Source organism: Nilaparvata lugens, chromosome 10, assembly GCF_014356525.2.
Source record: "Nilaparvata lugens isolate BPH chromosome 10, ASM1435652v1, whole genome shotgun sequence".
NCBI lineage: Eukaryota > Metazoa > Arthropoda > Insecta > Hemiptera > Delphacidae > Nilaparvata > Nilaparvata lugens.
Window position 1 is genome coordinate 18,235,026 of NC_052513.1, and position 22,500 is coordinate 18,257,525.

Here is a 22,500-nt window from a genome sequence, read left to right on the forward strand (position 1 = left end):
AATGTTCTATTTGTGAGCCGATATTTTAGGCCAATTTATTTGTTATCGTAAATTCTGTTTTCATCAATCGATAAATTAGAAGTTTAAAGTAAATTATCCCTCAATTAATTCGGTGAAGGAGATATCAATCAAAATTCCCCACGTGCTGAAACCGAAGCCTGGATTGCCGCCGATCAAACGATTTTGATCTAAAGAAGAAAAACCACGACCGCTAAGGAAATTCACGTGAGTTATAAAGTTTTAAAAGGGGCCCCAATCTACGCTTCGAAAAATATTTCAGTGCAGAACATAAATTTTTTCTTCGTTAAACTATTGGCCACGCCGACAAGCGCTTTAGTTATTAAGAGCCTAAATTATTCAATATTTAATTCATACGAACTTGTAGTTGATTAGCTATCCTCCGCTGCCTGAACCACGACCCCGAGCATTTTTAAAATATTTTATAATTCATTTTTTTACATATTTTTTCAAAACTGTTAATTTTATCAATTGTAAAATTCTGTCGAATCACGCATGGTATCATGCAAGCACAAGAATTTTCAACTATTCTGTTAATGCTAAATTATTTCAACCTGTAAATCAATTTCTGAACCTGCACTGTATGATTACATATTTTATTATATATATTTCAGTTTTGTTAATTCGCTTTCTGAGTTCGATTATTTCTTAAGCCTGTCAATTATTGTGTCTGATACGTTCTATATCATCAAGAACCGATCGAATGCGATCATTGGAATAATTGAATTAAGCTGGATACTGGAACAGGTCTAAGTGGATTAGCGAGTGGGGTCAGATCGAGATATTTATTCTTTGTCCTTACCTGCTCATATATCAGCTTTTATCTGTTACCTACCTCGACTTTGGAGCGAACCATCAATTGTACAGCAGATGCAGCCATAGGTCATATAAATTCCTACAATAGAGCTTAAAACCCGACAAGACTCTGTTCTGAAATATTTCTGAACGATATTTGGTCCAAATACCGTATTTTTAATCCTTCAGAACTTATTAGAGACGCAGTCCCGTAAATTAACTACATGGATTTTCGCTCGACCTGTATGATTTTTTATGCTCATTCTTCACAGGTAATAATTTTAAGGTATCCGTATTCAGTGTTTAGCGATCGCTACACTGCTTATACGGTAGGGGAAAAACTTTTTGTTGTCATACGCGATGACGTGAATTGCAATGTCCGGATTGAGTATTTCGAATTTCTTAATATCGCGTGTCGTCACTGGGAAATTTACACCTCGCATATTGAGTCTGTGAGCAAACTTGCTCAAATACTTTACAGTTAAGTGTGAGTCCTTTGGTTTCTGATGGAAATATGCGAGGACCGACCACAAAAAACATTTTTCGTCAGAAAGATTTTTGACATTTATAATACATTTTTTGTTTTTCAAAAACTGGGGTGTTTGAATGAAACTGGATGTGTATATAGGATTATATTTGATTACATTTACATCCAGTGATTCAATTTTCTTCAACACCCATCCAGACCCATGTCTTACGAAATTTTCGAAAGACATGATGATTTTTTCTCACAGCCAAGAAAAAATGCTCATTAAAATCTTCATAGTTCTCAAGCACGTTTAGCGCTATGTTGGAGTAACTATGTAGATTTATTAGAGATGAAACAGACTCATCAACCTTGTCATCCAGCACCACTATTTATACAATAAAACGTTAAGCACTATGTACCACTTAACATTTGCATCATACCGTGCCGCATGCTCCCTAATTATCTCGAAAACTCGAGTTTTCGTCCTCTCAAGCACACTCTCAATGTCAATATCCTCGTCCTCAAAACTGATGCGATGGCGAACTGCGCTTGAATTGATCCCACGAAGTCTGCGTTCCCTCGGCATGATACTGAAAAAACAAAAGAATAATGATCAGGATGGCATAGGTAATTAATAGTATGTGTAAAGGAATGTAATTCACAATCAGTTGTGAATTGACATTCACGATGTTATCACAAGGACAGATAATGTTACATGAAAGATTGAGATTATTAACATTCGATAAAAAATGGACAAAAACTAGTCAGAATTTGTCGGCAGAAAATATGGCGAAAGACGGTTTTGTATTCGCAAGTGAACCGGATATTGTGCGCTGCGTATTTTGTTCAGTTTGTATAGGAGATTGGGAGCAAAATGATGTTGTAGCCAACGAACATGCAAAGTTTAGCCCAAATTGTAGAAGGAAAGGAAATATAACAATTGAAGATGAGAATTACGATAATATATTCTACGATTATATGAAGAAAGATATTTATCATTTACTAATATGCCAGAAGATTTATCTGTACAAGGAGAGTGGTTTGAAAAACTACCTCCACACCATCTACATTGTTACATTTGCAAACCATTAACTGATAGAGCAGACTATTTTGCAAGAAATGTTTATTTCTTACATAACTATCACTATCTACAATGTGTGTTTTGTAAATATATTATCGTTGAACCATTTGAAAAAGTAATGCATACACCGTTTTGTATATATTATGCTGATGAGTCTAAGACAAAAGACGCTCATCATATAGATGAGGCGAAAAAATCACAAGCATGCAGTATAATGTAGAAGGTTTTTTATCCTCCGAGGACAAACACTGTGCTCGGAGGAGAAAAACTGTGCTCGGAGCACAATTTTCCTCCTCAGAGATAACTGTGCTCGGAGCACAATTTTCCTCCTCAGAGATAAAATCGAAGTAAAAATGTACTTACATGTGTTGATGGTGCGTGAATCTCCTCGAGTGTAGAGGTGTAGATAGCGGTCTATGGTACAGGTGTAGATAGCGGTCTATGGTACAGGTGTAGATAGCGGTCTATGGTACAGGTGTAGATAGCGGTCTATGGTACAGGTGTAGATAGCGGCCTATGGTATGATTGATTCCCTCACGAGAGCACAACTGCTTATGAGACCGAGTAGTGAGGTGAGAAAATGCTGTGAAAACAATGTAACCAAACTGTAACCAAATATATATTATATTATAAAGTACAATAAATTATCGCTAGAGTGTGCTTTTCATAATAATAATAATAATAAGCTAGAGCAAGCTAATCTGTTAGTAGTGATCTTGTCTTTGCTGATACAACATCAAGCTACTGTACTGAGATGGATCAGTGGAGTCTGAGTTAAAGTCTTCAGATTTGTGCGTTCAATTCATTATAGATAGACATTTTAATCAATTAAGTGAATACCATTCTGTTCCTTTAGAAAAAATGTTCGGACATTTCATCTAAAGGAACAGAATAGTTTTGGGCTGTGCCTGTTGTTCTACCCGATCATATTCATATGATTTGTAATTATATCAACGAATAAATAAATGAATAAATAAATAAAATCGTAGGCAGACAATTGAAAAATTACAAGCTTTGAGTAAACTGGAAAATTACATGCTGGTAAACCTCATGATCACAAACAGAGAGGTATGCATAGAATTCAATGTAATAACAAAAATGAGCCTTGAAAAACATTCAAAATTGTTATGTATTTTTTAATGCTGTTTGTAAAAAAATGTTTATTTGTGGTCTAGATTCCATCATAATAGGTGAGTGACGATCGCATTGATAGCCCAATCTTTGTAAGTATAGTATCTCATTAATTAAACTGAATTACAAAATATACATAATATATTGAATTATATCAAAGATCTTCATTTATTACTTTATAGATTATACCCTGTACGTGGTTTATGAGAGGGATTATAGTGAGAAATTAATTATGCTGGTTTGCTTCTCATAAATCTAATTATAACAAAAGTTTTGCATAACTCTCTGGTGAACCTTAATTGATTATCATTTTTTAATTGATCTTAATCGGCTTTATTCATTAGTTTTATGAGGAACAATACAGTATTAATATTTATTTTACAGTTTTTAGTGCTAAGTAGAATGAATTTTGTTTTTTGTCAATTCGGATCTTAATCTTTCTAAATTCAAAATCATTGTTTCATGTGTTTGTATTCTGTTTCAACGTGGAAATTAGTGAAGAATTGAAAAGTCGCATGTGCATAACCTTTATTTGGACAATTTATTTTATGAAATTGGGATGAAAAGAAGTGTTGGACTGTAGTCTGGCAATAATTACACAGTCTATCAATAGAATTAAGAAGGTTATAATAGAAAACAATGCTCATTTAACAAAAGAACAATTAAATAACTTATCTGGAATTTTTTACGAGATTCTTCAGATGAAACAGGCTTAGAACAAGATTGACAAAGAAAGATCAAAATCAAGTATGTGTGCAATATTGTAAATAAATGAAATGCATCTTTCTGGTTGGTTAAATATTAAAATGTCTCATTGATGATAGAAAACACTGTCAAGATAAGATTCATGTTTGAAAAATGAGCTCCTCTTACTTCCTTGTTGAAGGATCTAACATGGAGAACAATATTGTCCTCGGAGAAGAGGAAAATTTAAGTAAAAATGAACTTACATGTGTTGATTTGACGAAATGAAATAATCGGATAGGCTCCTCGACTCGGTTCAGCTAGCTCCTCGGCTATGATTTTCTCGATGCAGGTAAGGTTCCTTCACGAGAGCACAACTGCTTATGAGACCGAGTTGTGAGGTGAGAAAATGCTGTGGAAAAACAATGAAACCAAACTGTAACACTAATATATATTATAAAAATCAATTTAGTGTTATTTCACAAAAATATGAGAATGTAACAAAAATTTTTACTTACAATCAATAATGTTAGCGGTGACCTCTGTGGAGTATGCAGTGCTCGCCAATTGTGATAGCCCTCCTCGGCAGCTAGTACGTGTAGACAAGTGCACTCTCCAAGTTGCATTAAGTGATAAGAAATGTGTTTTTATATATAGCTTGATGTACGCACAAGCTGACATCACTCGGTCGCTCACTCACTCAAGGCCGGGCAACGCCCTCCCGACCTTCACAAGGCCGTCCGAGGAGCAGAATGGATTCACTTCAACTGGCAGTATAGGAAGGCTGGATTAAAAAGGAACTCACGACTGATTTCTCTTTCGTAATAGAGGAAAAAGCGGCAACGTGCCAGGGGGCTCGAGTTGGGTGCAAGCCACATATAAAGTGAATAATATGGATTCATTTCAACTGGCAGTATAGGAAGGCAGGATTAAAAAGGAACTCACGATTGATTTCTCTTTCGTAATAGAGGAAAAAGCAGTAGCGAGAATAGGAGATAACGCATGGGGCCATCTGTTTTTGAAATGCAATCTGAATAGATGAATTCAAAGTATTATTCCAAATTAATAGAAAATTTCCATTTTTCTTTTAGATTAAGTTAGTGTAATGATTAATTAATTAACTTTAGTTAATGTTCAACCATTGAGTTGAAAGGTAATGACAATGGTGGTATGTAAGAGAAAGCAAAGTGGAAGAAAACGGGGGAGAGGCTTCTTAAGCTCGGCGGCGAAAGTACTTAAGGGGGCGGCAGGGACTGCTACAGGTATTACTTCAACTATTTTAAATAAATTGATCGATGTAACACCCTTTGAAATCCCAATAGCACCTGGGTACCAGTATTGCGGACCAGGAACGAAACTTGAAAAGCGATTAGCACGTGGAGATCCTGGAATAAACAAACTTGACCAGGCTTGTAAGGCCCACGATATAGCATATTCACTAAATAGTGATAATTCTAATCGAGCCAAAGCTGACAGAATTCTAGCGAACGCAGCGTGGGAAATTTTTAAAAATCCGAAAACTCCCCTAGCCGAGAGAGGTCTCAGTTACCTTGTTACGAATGTAATGAAAGCTAAAAATTACTTTGGTGGTTCTTTGAGAAAGAAGAAGAAGAAGAAGAAGAATGAGAGGAGAAGTTATAGTAATGATATTAGACGCAAGGCTATAGCTCAGTTGAAACAACATATAGCAGGTAAAGGGTATTATTTGAAGCCGTACCCCCCGCTTAGTGGTGGGCGACTTTTAATTCCACCCCCACCCCCACCATCATCATCATATGGTGTGAGTTTATTCCCTCAAGTTAAGAAACGTAGAACAACAAAGAAGAGGTCAAAGAAGAGCAAGAAAAAACCATGAATATTGAAGGAGAATTGAGTAACTATGATTTAATGGATTGGGCTAGCTTATTACAAATTCGTTTAAGAGGAATATATATGCTAGATGCATTACCCAAAAAAATTCTAAAAAACGAAAATGCGATCGTGAATTTGGACAAGCACAGCCAACCGGGGACACACTGGATTGCATATAAGAAGGTAGGAAGTAATGTATGGTATTTTGATCCAATTGGAAATTTACAACCTCCATACGAATTGGACAAATATTGGAAAAAAGAAAATGGAGTAAATATATTTTATAATTTGGATCACTTGCAACCATTAGATAGTGATATTTGTGGCCATCTCACGTTATTGTTTCTTGCAAATCAGTTGTAATTAAGTGTTTGTGTTGAACACACAAGATGGTCGTTATAACGTTAAGATCAAAGTCAAGTAACCTTTACGAACATTTACAAGAAATTATAGAATTGGACAAAAATAGTGAATGGGAATTGGTCTGATTAATTTTTGTAGTTACAATAGTATAGCAAATGTAAACAAAGGAACAAATTCTAGCTTCAAATATGGTGATAAGTTAATCTTGTTGGATACCGGTGCATATGAGCTTGAGGATATTATAAAGTCTATAAAGCATAAATTGAACTATGATGAGAAGAAGAATAGACTTATTATACGTGCAAATGCAAATACTATGAAGATTGAAATTTATTCTGATAAGCCTATTGATTTAACACGTTCTGATTCGATTGCTAAGATACTAGGTTTTGATAATGTAGTTTTACAAGCAAATAAATGGCATTATTCCAAACATCTGGTTAACATATCGAGCATTGATGGTATTCTTGTTGAATGTAATTTAGCATGTGGCAGTTACTTTAACGGAAAAGAAAAACATATAATCTACGAATTTTTGCCAAAGGTTCCTAGCGGTTATTTAATAAATGAAGTACCCTCTCCAATTATTTATGTACCTTTGAATACACGTCGAATTCAAACTATTAATGTAAAGGTAACAGACCAGAACGGATCGTTTATTGATTTCCGCGGAGATACAATTACAATTAGACTACACATACGTGAAAAACAAAAGTAATGGGATATCTTATTTTCAACCCGCGTACGCGTAGTACGTGTACGCATAATCAAGTCATTAGAGAAAAGGTCGCGATAGCGTCAACATCTAGTAAAAGCAATAGGGCGTTATCAGCTAAAAGTGCGAGAACTTTGGAAAGATTAGGTTTTATAGTTAATTGGCGACATGTCAGGCGCATCAATTAGTGATATTCTGGATGTGGAGACAGAGCTTCAGTTTTATAATGACATAACCAAATTCCAGTTTCATACACATACAGTTTATTCAGGACAAGAAATAAAAAACTCTGATGAAGCTCGAATTGGAATAAATTCATTGGATGTTTATACTTTACCTTGCAAATCATTTATATTAATTGAGGGAACGGTGAGCTGTACAAAACCGGCAGCGCCTGCGATTACAGTAGCAGGAGAGGCAACTCAACCGGCTGGTGCGCCCATTGCGGCAGACTATAAATTAAGCAGTAACATAGTGGGCAACCTTTTTGATGAAATACGATACGAATTAGCAGGTCAACAAATTTCCAAATCAAGATTAATTGGTTTAACTTCTACAATTAAAGCTATTCTTGTGAAGAACGCATCTGATAAAAACACATATCATTTAGCTGGTTTTGATAGAGCAGGATATGAGCTAACAGATAATAAATTCACTTTCTGTGTGCCGTTGAAATTAATCCTTCCATTTTTTGAAGATTTTCAAAGAATAATTTTAAACTTGAAACAAGAGCTTGTATTATTGAGGTCGCCCTCAGACCTCAATTGCGTCGAGTCTGCAACCGGTACAGAGGTTAGTGTAAAAATTACTAAGCTCCAATGGCGGATGCCCTACATTACTTTAGAAGATCATGTGCGATTGAAATTTTTGAGACTGCTCGATGCCGACACTCCACTGAAATTAAGTTTCCGCCATTGGGAAATTTGTGAATTACCAAATTTGCAAAATTCACTTGTTCATTCTTGGTCAGTACGCACAACATCGAATTTTGATACTCCAAAATATATTATAATTGCATTTCAAACTGATCGAAAGAATAAAATTAAAAAATCAATATCTAATTTTGACAGCTGTAATATTTACAATGTTAAAGTATATTTGAATAGTGAGTATTATCCATACGAAAATCTGCTAGGTAAGAAGGAAGTTTTATACCGGATGTTCCTGGATTTCGCACCCTCGTATTATAATCATTCAATCAATAGCGAACTCGGAACAGAAATCGATTTTAAAACGTTTTGTGAATCAACACCGCTGATTGTTGTAGATTGTTCACACCAACCAAGTCATTTGAAATCATCGACAGATGTTCGTATTGAAATGGAATTTAATAGTGCAGTACCTGCAAATACTTCCGCGTATTGCGTTTTAATTAGCGATCGTGTGATGGAGTACACGCCACTCACGAGCATGGTGAAAGAAGTTCAGTAATTTGTTGATAGAGTGCATCACTGCAGGTTATATAAGGTGTGTACTGCACCAAATGTAAGCCATTATCAGTTTTACCTTTGAACAGGAATCATGTCCTATTCTTTGTGTTCTGATATTTTGGTGGACAAGCCACAAACTCGCTCTATCCAGTGTGATCTTGATTCTGATATTTTGGACAAAGCTCAGTCGTCGCTACTTTACGATATTGAATCAACAAATTTCTATTATGAACCAAGGAGAAGCAGTACACCAATCCAGAAGTCGGGAGAGGAGGAGGGGGAGGGGGCGCCAGAGGTGGAGGAACAGAAACGTGAAGAGGAACAGAAAGGAGTGCAAAAGCAGACACCTACGAAAATTGCTACGGTTGATCTTCACTGGTTTAAGCAAACTTGTAATCAAATTATTGTGAAAGAACTTGCTATTGTCGATGAGAGCAATAATTATGTTGTATTTCATTTCAAATCACCATTTCCAAAGATGGAATTGACTACAAAATTGTTTAACGACGTAACATGGCTGGAACGTAACTATCATAAAATAAAATGGAGCGATGGAGATTTGGAATGGAATGAGACAATTATCCGTGAATACCTCGCAGGTTATGAAAAAATTTTTACAAAAGGAACTGAGAAAGCAAAGTTTTTGAGAAGATTGCATTCTAACGTACAATGCATACCGGAGGACTTTCTCAAGCCCGATTTCAGCTTTTTCACCACTTCGTGGTGTTATGATGCATGTAAGATACATAAGTATAGACCCGATGGAAGGTGTGCTTTATTCTCTGCCCAACATTATAATTCTCTGCTGTTTAAAAATATGTATCAAACAAATAATTTCTTGTGCGAGAATACTCGTATGAAAAGTATGAAATTGGCGCCTATGTATACGAATGCTCAGAAAAGAAACTTTGCACGATATGGATTCTTCTACAACGGAAAGGAATTACAGTGTGTTTATTGCTCGCATGCACTGAGACTGCATAAAGCTCGCACGTGTTGTCTGTCTGCAATTATTAATGAAGAAAGACCGTTTAATTACTCTATAATAGTGCCAGCCTACACATAGTTTTACTACTCGACAACGATGGATCCGGCAAAGTGGTTAGCTGCTGACAACGAATTGGAAGTGAGGTTAAAAAACTGCATAGACTGGTATGATGAGTGTGAAAGTGCAATTCAGAAATCATCTAGTGAAAATTATAGTTTGGCGAAACAATTAAAGGCTATTTTTCTAAGCACAGTTAATTTGAACGATATAAAAGACTATTTGTGCTATTACCGTCCATACAATTTGTCTGTAGATAAATTGATTAAAATTGAAGATGAAGTTATGATGTATTGTTGTAGTGAAATTTTTTAATTCAGATATTTCCTCGAACATTTTGGTTTAGTATCAGTGTAGACTTGATTGAGTGAGCACGCGAGAAACGCCCCCTCAGACACAACTGTTACAGCTTGACCTTATCAAGAGATACGCCCCCTCAGAGCCAACTCTGTTACAGCTAAGTGCACATTCCTACCTTATTGTTCATAACATAATCGAGGTCATGCAGTGTTTTAGCTTTGCTAAATTCAAAAAATTATCTCGCCTCTTGATGTCAATTTCATTCAATGAATTTGATTCTATTGCAAAAAATATTAAATTTTCAACAGGATTCCAAGGCGATGATTTACCGTTAACAAAAACAGAAAATGTACATTTTCCAATTTTATCTGAGATTTTCGAATTATTGAACATACTAGATACAGGTCATCTACATTATTGTAGTGCAAATGATTTCTCAACTATTGTTACAAATACCGATGAACTTTGGAAATGCTTGTATGACATTGCAGATAAAAAATGTAAAAGATCAACTTAGATCATTGACCTCTCTCTGTTAAGACATCAATAGAGCTGATACCCCAAGTGATATAGGTCTGAGGATATCTATAGCCATTTTTGGAATGCTTGTTCGTACTAAATTTACTATAGATATTCTCGGAGAGCACACTTAAAAAGCAACGCCTGCGGTTTGTACAGCACATAGAAAATTTCAATATAAATTTGTGAAATTTTTCTTAACTGTCGGGTGGAAAGCAAACCAATCACTTTTTACAGTATAAGTTATTAGATGGATTCACTCATCTAGCATTCACTTTAATTTGACAGTAGAGAATTTTTCCCTCAAAGGGAAATTATTTTTTCACTCATCTAGCATTCACTTTAATTTGACAGTAGAGCATTAGATGGATTCACTTTAATTTGACAGTAGAAATATGGATTCACTTTAATTTGACAGTATAAAGATGGATTCACTTTAATCTGTCAGTAGGGAATTTTTCCTCCAAAAAGGGAAATTATTTTTTCCCTCACTGTCTCTCTCTCTTCCTCCCCCTCGTCCTCACTGGGAGAGGGGAGAGGGAGAGGGAGAGGGAGAGGGAGAGGGAGAAGGAGAGGGAGAGGGAGAAGGAGAAGGTGAGGGAGAAGGAGAGGGAGAAGGAGAGGGAGAAGGAGAGGGAGAAGGAGAGGGAGAAGGAGAGGGAGAGGGAGAAGGAGAGGGAGAGGGAGAGGGTGAGGAGAGGGGGGCGCAGAGGGGGAGGGGGGAGGAGGAGGGGGATTTGCGCAAAAATTTTTCCTTATTTCTCGGGGATTGCGCAAAAATTCTTCCCAGTACTGTCTATATCAGGCTACTGAATTTACATAATATAGACTTAGAAAATAATTATTGAAAAAGTAATTTGTGATAAAATAACTATAGATAATTATTATATTGTAATGCATCTACATAAATTGGCGGAGCTTTGGACATATCAATGTCCACTCTTTGGGAAGAAGAAGAAGGAGAAGTGAGAGAAGAACATGGAGACAGATGAAGAAATGAAAGAGGAATTTCGAGAAGAAGATAACAGCGAGGATATGAAGTCGGAGTAAGTAGAGATGGAGAGCAAGAGAGGAGAGAGGAAAAGGTATGTGTAGCAGGAGAAGAAGAAGATGTATGAGAAAAGTAGAAGGAGGAGAAGAAGATGGACTGGAATGAAAGGATAACAAGTGTGAGAAGGAGAAGGATAGAAAAGTCAGTAGATGGAGAAATGAAGAGAAGTCAGTAGGAGAAGGAGAAGTAGAAGACGAAGAAGAACAAGGAGAAGAAGAAGAAGACCGAGAAGAATAAGGAGAAGCATGAAGAGGAAGAAGCGAAAAGAAGAAGTAGAAGAAGGAGCTGAAGAAGGAGCAGAAGAAGAAGAAGAACAAGGAAGAGAATAAGAGAGAATACAAGTGTGTGAGAATGTAGGTGACAATGCCTCTCGTTATCCTCTAACAGCAGTAGCTTTAAAAGCTATAAGCAGCACTGCTGAAGAGCGCATTCTGCCCTTTTATGCCTTCATGCCTTCATATAGCCACCAACCAATAGGGTGACCTGTCACTTTAATTGTTTGACTCGTTATTTTTTAAAGCCACAGCTGACAATTTCTTCCATGCGCCTCCACTTCTCAAGTGAGGTCCACGTTATAATGGCAGTATTCGATTAACATTGGTGTTGCTATCCTTGTCTATATTTCCACAAAGCAGATTGTGCTATCCTTTTCTAGCTCCACTTTGCATGATCGGCTTTTAACAATATAGAAGTATAATTTTTAATATAATATTAAATTCCAATTCTAAAAGATGATTATTCGATGATTGGAGAATATATTTTGCTTGATGATGTCACGGTGAGATTCGCCAAACAGCTTTGATAAGCAACTTTCTATACTAATTAGCTAAAAATTACGACTACCCACCTTTATTGGCTGTTGAAATAACAACAAAATCTATGATATATTCATTTATTAAGATCCAGATTCACAAACAATTGTAAATGGTTTTCCAATAACCTATAACAGCATAATGAATGTTTGTTTACAATAAGGGTTAGTTTCTCGATGCAAACTGAGCCGGCTACCTTATCAGTCAGCTGATAACCGGCATGTTTGTTTCTGGTTGTTGACTGCTTGCTTCGATTTTCAATTTTATTATAATATATATTTTAGTTTTGTTTATTGTACACTCTGACCTGCTGAAAAATCTGCTCATTGTTCCCCTATATTTGTTTTTGCTTGTTTTCTCGTTTTTATTTGTAAAATTATTTATTTATTCTATATGGTACACTTGAGCACATTTTCTTCATTTGTAACTATCCTATTGGTAGATTTGTTTTTCTGACCAGTGATTGGTCATTAACTGGTCATGTGGGTCATTAACTGCCCCAAACCTAGCTTCTCAATTTCTGAGAAGAAGGAGAGAGAGAGAGAGAGAGATTAACTGAGCATTCCAATGGAGAGTCGTTTGTAACTCCTATTTGTTATTTTTTGTCGTTTCAAATGTTTCATTGTTAAATTTATGTAAGAGTGATAAATTCAATCAATGTAGAGTTCCCGTAACGTTAGAATTTTATTTGATTACCAAGTCTCAGTTGAAGAGGAGTTATTAATTATTAAAATCGCGAGCCAAATAATGAAGCCTAATATGATGCCATGCAGCCTGATGAAAGATGCCAGCCATGCAGTGAACAAATCTTCATGAGTGAGTGCGCGTATATTATGGGCCCATACAAATGTGAGTGATTTTTAATATTATTATTTCAAAATCTCTTCGACTCAATTTTCCATAGACAAACTGGTATATCGTTTGTAAGAATTCTGACGTTACACTGTCCAAACTTGAGTCGGGCAACCCTTGGGTGAAAGCACTACATAAATCACTACATAGCATCCTTAATAAATTTATAAACTTGAAAGAACTTTTTAAAATTCAAATTATATTGTTTATGTGCTTAACCCTTCATTATCAAATTCATTTATCACTTATTGAACCAACAATATTCTTATATGATTTAGTAAATTTAATAAATGCAACTTGTCATCACATGTTGTTCCTTAGTGACCCTGTGTTCGACCTTGCTTATAGCTTATTTATTTGCTAATATCATATCCATTTCAGAGGCTAATAGTAACTCATCATCGAGTTACTTGAACTTGAGAAAAAATAGTACAATTAATCCTTTGATTAATTATCAGGAAAATATTCTAGTATACTCTAGACATTTTCCCCTATTTCGTGTGACAAGGGTACTTCCCAAACAGGAATTAACCCTCAGATAGGTGCCGTCACCGACAGGAGACTGGTATAACCATCACAATGAATAAAATATAATTGATTATTTTCAACAAGAATAAACAGTTAATATTTCATCAGATATACTTCATAGAAGGCAGTGGCAAGGCAGAGAATCAGCAACGCTGTTATCCCATTTCTCTTCACTGTCATTATAACGTGGACCTCACTATACCTGTATAATTATGGAGTCCACATACTGGTATCAGCTATCCTCCATAGAAGGCAGTGGCAAGGAAGAGAATCGACAATGCAGTTTTCCCATGTTTCTCCAGTGTTATTAAAACATGAAAATCACTAAATTAATATGGAGCCTTGCATATGCAAAAGTCGATGTGTAGGCCTATCTATGTATTATTTAATATAAATACACATAAATTTATGTATAATGTTGACAATATTCATTCTTTTTCGCCACACTGCACAGAAAGCAGCTGTTTTCCAGTCCCTACATACCTCTGAAAGACCTTGTTTGCAGATGACTCTCGTCTGACGTAAGAAACAGTTTTATTTTCCGGTCTAGGCCAGAAAGTGTTCTCTTTCCAGCCGCTTGGAAGTCCGTAGTTGATAAGTCATCCACTAGATCGGGCGAGTGTCCACTTTCCTCATTAAAGTCGCCATGATTTCAGTTCGAGTTTCGAATTAAACTAATTCAGCATTCGCTTCGCAACCATTTTTATTCAATTATTTATTGTTGATTGGCGCATTCCAAATTTTCAAAAATGCTTGAAGATGACGACGCCTGTGATATTCCAAGTGAAATTTTAAAAGAATCTGAAATCCTGACTGCAAATCTTCTACCACTGAAATCAAGAGATAGGTACAATAACAAGTACTCTTTATTTCGTATTCTTTATTTATTTTGTCAGCAATACCTGTAGTGTGGCGAAAAATATTGTTCACACTACAGGCAAAAATGTTTTTCTGGCTCTCAATCTTTTCTAGTCCTTGGCCTACGGCCTCGGACTTGAAAACCGATTCCGAACTGGAAAAATTCCATTTTCTGCTCTAGGTGCGAAATATATACTACTTCTCCTATATATTTTGGAGCCTTACTGATTAAAATCTTATATGCGTCTATATTTTTTATTATTGATACAAATCGTCGTAAATTTGTATCAATGAAGTCGACAATTTCAATTCTTTTCCACCTTCACAATAATATGAAGCCTGTCTGATACAAATTTAATATGCCTCAGTATTTGTAGGCTATATTATATTGTATCACTCGTTAATGTATCAATATTATATCAAATTCGTTATTTTTCGGAGAAACATCATAACATTACAATGGTTATACAAGAAAGTGAAGTACAATATGAATAAAATTTGACATAACATTATTCTATATTGGTCTATTGATTCATACAATAAGTTCATCATCACAAAAAAATGATAAGGATAGAAGAAAATAAGGTAACTTTGTGCTGCTCCTCTCCCAAATTTGGATAAGGTTACTCATAGTCCGAAATTCTTTATCACTTTATTTGATATAGTTCCCATTTTTTAAAGCTAATCTGAACTGTTTTTGGATCTGATTAAAGTCTAGCCGATACAAAATAACGTGTGTTTCTATATCCCTGGATGAATGAAAATGAGAATGAAAAAATTCTTCATTAGGCGGAGCTAGGACTTCCAAATCCTCTCTAACACTCAACCTTGAATACGAAGTTTTGATTTAATACATTGATACGGAAGAAGTTTCTAGATTTCATATTGTTTTATTTCTTGTTTAATTGATCTAACATTTTATATCAAGAACATTCTGTTTCATAATAATTTTTCTTGCAGGAGACATTCGACAGAGATGTCAGATCGTTGTATGAGACAAAAATACTATCAAAGAAACACAATGCCTACTGCTCACCATCTGAGGGCATCAAGAATGTTCGCAGAGGATTTTTTGCGTTTCAGGTAAGAATAATAAATATGATTTTCAATATGGAGGAGTAAAAAAGTTTTGAATTCTTTATTATTTATTCATTTATTCAATAACTACATTATCAAATAATGGGGAGAGGAAAAATAACTTAATTTATCCAGTTGATTCTCTCCCAATCATTGTTTCAATCTCGTGCTACACTTTGATAGACAGATATACATGTCTCAGCCATCCTCTATAGAAGGCAGTGACAAGGCAGAGAATCGGTAATGCTGTTCTTCTATTTTTCTCCACTACCATAATAACGTGGCCCACCCTATAAAAGCCGTGACTAACCTGTCACATTCTATTAACCTTGTAAAATGTGGGTAACCGGCCCCCTCACTCCTAAATCATGAGAATAGTCCAGCTGGTCCCAACCCCCGCGACTCGGCTCTACACGTTCAACAAGCTCGAACACACTCGGACATACTCGCACGAGTAAATAACATTGTGAAGCAATTAAGAGGGTAGCCTACTTCCCCCTTCTGAAATGAAACAAGCTATACAGACGGATCTCCCTTCTGAAATTAAATACTCAGATCCACGTTATAATGGCAGTGTTTGATTAGCAACGGTATTGCTTTCCTTGTCTATTATTCAACAAAGAAGGAACAACATTGACAACCTCTTGAAGAAATTTTGAAAAAATAACACCATTTTTTTTTTTGAACTATATTTAATCTGACTCACTCACTCGCAGAACTGAAAATCTACCGGACCAAAAACGTTCAAATTTGGTAGGTACCGTATATTCAGTTGACCCTTTAGAGGCGCACTAAGAAATCTTTTGGCAATATTTCAACTCCAAGTGTGGTTTTTACTTTCCTTGCCCTATTACCATAGGTAAGGAAATTATTGCTTTCCGAAAAAAATTAAGGTACCCCAATTTCTAAATTTCTATACGTTTCAAGGTCCCCTGAGTTCAAAAAACTGGTTTTTGGGTATTGGTCTGTATGTGTGTGTGTGTGTGTGTGTGTGTATGTATGAGTGTATGTGCGTCTGTGTACACGATATCTCATCTCCCAATTAACGGAATGACTTGAAATTTGGAACTTAAGGTCCTTCCACTATAAGGATCCGACACGAACAATTTCGATCAAATGCAATTCAAGATGGCGGCTAAAATGGCGAAAATGTTGTCAAAATAAGGGTTTTTCGTGATTTTCTCGGAAACGGCTGCAACGATTTTGATCAAATTCATACCTAAAATAGTCATCGATAAGCTCTATCAACTGCCACAAGTCCCATATCTGTAAAAAATTCAGGAGCTCCGCCCCATCAATGCAGATAGATTCCCAATTATCAGGCTTCAGATAGCTACAATTGAAACGAAAAAAATCAAGTGGTGTAGAATGAACATGAAAATCTCTACAATTGATGTCCAGTAACATTTTCACCTAAAATTGAGAATGTTAGGTTGGCGCCAAGTTGAAGATTGAAATGCATTTATCGCGGAAAAATTGATTGGGCACTGATACTTTTCAGAGCTATTCCTGGGAATATGACATTACTAGACGTCAGGCTCGCTTCGCTCGCTATATCCGTTTAGCCAGACGTTTAGTCTGGACTCCCGACTGGATCGTCCTAACATATGATAAAAATGCTCAAATGAAAAATGCAGGCGAGCTAAGCGAGCCTGCTGATCTCATTCTTGGACGATCCAGTCGGTGGTCCAGGGGGCGGAGCCCCCTGGCTATACGGATATTGCAAGCGAAGCGAGCCTGACGGCTAGTAGTGTATGTGTAGACATTTGAGACTCATGAGCTTAATGTGTTATGTATCTGCCTTACACTAGATAAATTCAACAATGCGGATAACACTATATCTTTCTCGCTTTGCTCTGTTGCCAGATCGTCTTTTAACGATATGGAATTAATAGTTAATTAACAAAATATCTCATCTTGATTATGAAATTATTGAAAATAGGATTTCTCTCTCAATAAAATATAATTGATCATTTCAAACGAGAATGAACAGTTAATATTACATCAATAAACCTGTTTATCAGCTACAGTCTATAGAAGTCATTGACAAGATTGAGGATCGGCAACGTTGTTCCCCTATCTTTCTTCACTGCCATTATAACGTGGACCTCACTATAGTTACTGCTTGTATGGTGAGGTCCACGTTATTTGATTTTGTTATTGAGTGAGAGGCAGTATTTGATTTTGTTGGATGATAGACAAGGATGACCAATGTTAATCAAGTACTGCCATTATAACGTGGACCTCGCTACAGTGAAGAACATTAGAGAGTACATAATACAGCGGTATTGGAAATTTTGTAACTGTAGATTTAGGGGTTGGGACCACTTTTGTGAGAGGGTTCCAGGACCTCCCCTGGAATCTGAGAGGTTTGGGGGTGTTGGTCAAGGTTGAGGACCTTTCCGGGCTCTGAGAGGGGGAGGAAAGGACACAGAAACAATCCACAAGGGCGGAAGGAAACATTTTATTTTTGGGGTGGCCATACTGGGTGATAGCTCACTTCCTGTTGGGGGTGAAAAATCTGGAACCCTCGTTCCCATACCTCCCACCCTTCAATTCACCCACAAATTTAGAGAGGGTTCTCCAACGGGGGGACCCCCTTATCTGCACACAATGATTAATACACTGTCAACTTTTTTCTCTCTTTTTTTTCGGAGATCCAGTTACACAGAGAGACAGTCCCGGGAGACAATAATTGTTGTTGGGGGGGGGGGGTTGAAAGGGTTTCAGTCTGTCCCGAAATTAATCTGCGGTCAGAGTTTAAGTGGTTTGGGGGGGGGGAGGACCGGAGAAGGTTTTATTGTTTCTGATTGGATGGGAGAATTGTTTGTCAGTGATTGTGATGTTGTTATGTTGAATCAAAGTTAAATGTTTATTTTTTGGCTGAGTATGATGCCCACATCAGCTCCAGGCTTGTGCGTGTATTGTACTCATCTATTGTATACTTATTTCTATGGTTGAATGAGAATAATATGATTATTCTTCTTCTATAGTGAGGTCCACGTTATAATGGCAGTGGAGAAAGATGAGAGGAAAACGTTGCCGTTCCTCTGCCTTGTCAATGCCTTCTATAAACAGTAGCTGATACAGGTTTATTAATGTAATATTAACGGTTCATTCTCGTTTAAAAAAATTAATTATATTATACTGAGCAAGAAATTATATTTCTCTATAATGATTTTTCATAATTAGGATGAAATATTTTGTCAATTAAATAATTGGCAACAGATTAGATCAGCAAGACAGATTAGATTAGCAACAGAGCAAAGCGAGAGAGAAATAGCGCTATCCGCTTTGATGAATGTTAGACAAGGATAGCAATACCTCTCTTTTGTCAATGCCTCCTATAGACAGTAGCTGATACAAGTTTATTGATGTAATATTAACTGTTCATTCTCGTTTAAAAGAATCAATTATATTTGATTAAGCAAGAAAAATTATATTTTTCAATAATGAATTTTCATAATTAAGATAAAATTTTTCGTTAATTAACTAATAATTCTACATTGTTAAAAGACGATCTAGCAACAGATCAGAGCGAGAGAGAGATAGTGCTATCCACTTTGTTGAATGATAGACAAGGATAGTAATACCATTGCTACTGATGGTTGACGATTGACCAGGCTATATAGAGATTCATGTACCTTTTCAGGATCTATATCTATGTAGCCTACCTTCCAGTATCAATATCTATGCAAAATATAGTGAGGTTCACGTTATAACGGCAGTGAAGAAAGATGAGAGAAAAACGTTGCCGTTCCTCTGTCTTGTCAAAGCCTTCTATAGACAGTAGCTGATACAGGTTTATTGATGTAATATCAACGGTTCGTTCTCGTTTAAAAAGAATAAATTATATTAATTTATTAAGCAAGAAGTTATATTTTTCAATAATGCATTTTTATAATTAAGATGAAATATTTTGTTAATCAATTAATTATTCTACATTGTTAAAAGACGATCTGGCAACAGATCAGAGCGAGAGAGAGATAATGCTATCCGCTTTGTTGAATGATAGACAAGGATAGCAACACCAATGATAATCAAACACTGCCATTATTACGTGGACCTTACTATATATGGTTGAATGAGAATAATATCATGATTATTCATCTATTGTTTATTTCATTCCTCTATTGTATAGTATTATTTCTATAGTTGAATGAAAATCATATCATTCCATTGTGGGACTGGGTCTACTGATTTTTTGTGACAGTCACCCTATTGAATTGAGTTCTCCAATTGAAATAATCCAGAAACTTTTATGAATAGGAAGCGAATCCATTCATCATCATATATACAACTTTCATTTATTCATTTTTATGACGTGAATTAATCCATCATGTATCATGCAGAGTTATGAATTGATAGTTATTTGTATATCTAGAGTGGAAAGTACGACTTTTTCTCCCTGTGGGAAAAAGTTTGAAGCCTGAGGCGAAGCCGAGGGCAGCAATTTTCCTGAGGGAGGAAAAGGATTTTTCGCTCGTGATGTACACAACATTTTTCCTCCATCTACATTTTTTTATAGAAACTGCAAATCAAATCATTCTAATAACTTACGTATTGGTGACAATGATTCCTAACAATATAACCTAAATCTAAAACCTAAAAACCGGTCGTCTGATTGGCTCTGCCGATTGCGCTATCTATCGGCAAAAGTTGTAACAATTATATCAGCTGAGCAGCTACCAAAAATGGCTGACTCCAGATCACGCGGTTCAGATTTGAATTGCAGATCAAAAATATTTGTTGGCTGGTATTTTGGATAGAATAAAATATTCTAAAAATTGTATAAATTTTTATCGTCTACTAATATTAAGAATATAATTATAATTATCATACAAACATATATTTCATGAGTTAATCAAATTTCTGGTTGTAGTATTGAATTCAGTTGACTCAATGACAGGCACCTCTATTATGCTTTCTCATCTGAGCTTAGACCTTCTAACCTATTACAATGTAAGTTTCAAAGTAGAGATGCTCCCCATGTTATTCAAATGGAGTCACTTTTACTCCCTAGGGAGTTTTTCTGTTTTTTACTACCGAGAGCGAAAAAGTGACACTTTAGTATTAGGTTTCAGTGAGTAAAGTAAGTACTTTAGACAGTAGGTGGAGGAAGAAGTATTTTTCCCATTACATACACTGTAGTTAAAGAGAACAACAATGGATGATAATCACTGTACACATACTATTGTCAGATTCTCCTTGATAACTTTGTAAGATAAGTTCTTGTGATAAATATAAATATAATTCCTAGTACCATTTCAAATTATTTCGTCACAACATGTTTCGGACATTAATGCCATTTCCAAGTCTTTATTTTAAAGAAATTGATGTCCAAAAAATGTTGTAACAAAATAATTTAAAAGGGTGCTGAGATTTATATTTTTACTAGCCGTCAGGCTTGCTTCGCTTGCCATATCCGTCCAGCAAGAGGGCTCCGCCCCCTGGACCCCCGACTGGATCGTCCAAAAATGAGATCAGCGTGCTCGCTTCGCTCGCCTGCATTTTTCATTTGGGCATGCTTCATTCCATCAGTAAGTCAAAGTACTGAGAAAACGAAGAAAGCTGAGAAAAATGTTGGAAAAACGCTGATTTTGGGCGTATCTTTGATGGAATATTGAAGTCACCTCATCACAAAATTTTTAGACCCCAGCTTAACCTCTGTACCAAATTTGAACATTTTCTGTCTATTACTTGATGAAAGAACTGAGAGAACGCAAAAAACCAATAATTTTGGGCGTATCTTTGGCGTTATTTCAAATTCCTTTCAACACAACATTATTACACCCCAGCTGAGCTTCTTTAGTAAATTTGAACATTTTATGCTCATTTGTTCACGATATAGCAGAGAAAGCATAAAAAACGCTGGATAAACGCAGATTTTGGGCGCATCTTTGGCGTTATCTTAAATTCTTTCTAACACATCATTTTAACCGTAGCTTAGCTTCTGTTATAAATTTGAACAATTTCTGTTCATTTGTTCTCGATAAATCTGAGAAAAAGCAAAAAACGTTAATTTTGGGCGTATCTTTGACATTATTGCAAATTCCTTCTAACACAAAATTGTTACATCCTAGCTGAGCTCCTGTACTAAATTTGAATATTTTCTGTTCATTTGTTATCGATAAAGCTGAGAAAACGCTAAAAAACGCTGGAAAAACGCAAATTTTGGGCTTATCTTTGGATTTTTTTCCAAATCCTTTCTCAGTGCGCCTCTAGAAGGCCAATTGAGCATACCTACCAAATTTGAACGTTTTTGGTCCGGTAGATTTTTAGTTCTGCGAGTGAGTGAGTGAGTCAGCCAGTTTTCCAGTCAGTCAGTCAGTGAGTGAGTGAGTGCCATTTCGCTTTTATATATTTTCATTGATATTAAGAGCAGCTCTGTATATACTTGTATTGATATTAAGAGTAGCCCTGAACAGAAAAAACAAGTTCTTGGAATTTCCCAGTTTTCCTTGAATCCTTACAAGAGTTTTGAAAAAAGTTTTGTAAGCTCCAAGGGTTTATTTCATGTTTGTGAAGATTGTCATTATATTAAAAATCATCCATCAGCGGTGAAAGGCTTCAAAATAATAATACCTTCGATAACGTATTACAGGGAAGCCATTAATTGTGATATTTCCTGCCGATAAAAACATTTCAAAACAAGAAACTTTCCAGGAATTCTCCCAACTGATTACATTGAGAAATATGATGATGGGGACTGTGAACGTACCAGTATTTCAAATAAATGATAAATAAATCTTTATTCAATGACAAGTACATTACAGAATAAAAATAATCAAATATTGAATTCAAAGAAATAATTTTTTCAAGAAAATGGTAGAAGGAGAATTGGAGTTCTGTTACTTTCTATAAATTTTAAAATATATTTTGTTATCCTACATATTATAACTTTCCCATTTGTTGCTCACG

At 35.7% G+C, this 22,500-nt stretch overlaps 1 protein-coding gene across 1 annotated transcript in view; it reads right to left on the reverse strand.

The window, feature by feature from the left end:
• The window catches only part of LOC111044421 (glutamate receptor ionotropic, delta-2-like), a 147,519-nt gene that overhangs the window by 53,884 nt on the left and 71,135 nt on the right, over nucleotides 1–22,500 (reverse strand). The gene's annotated exons all lie outside the window — the stretch shown is intronic.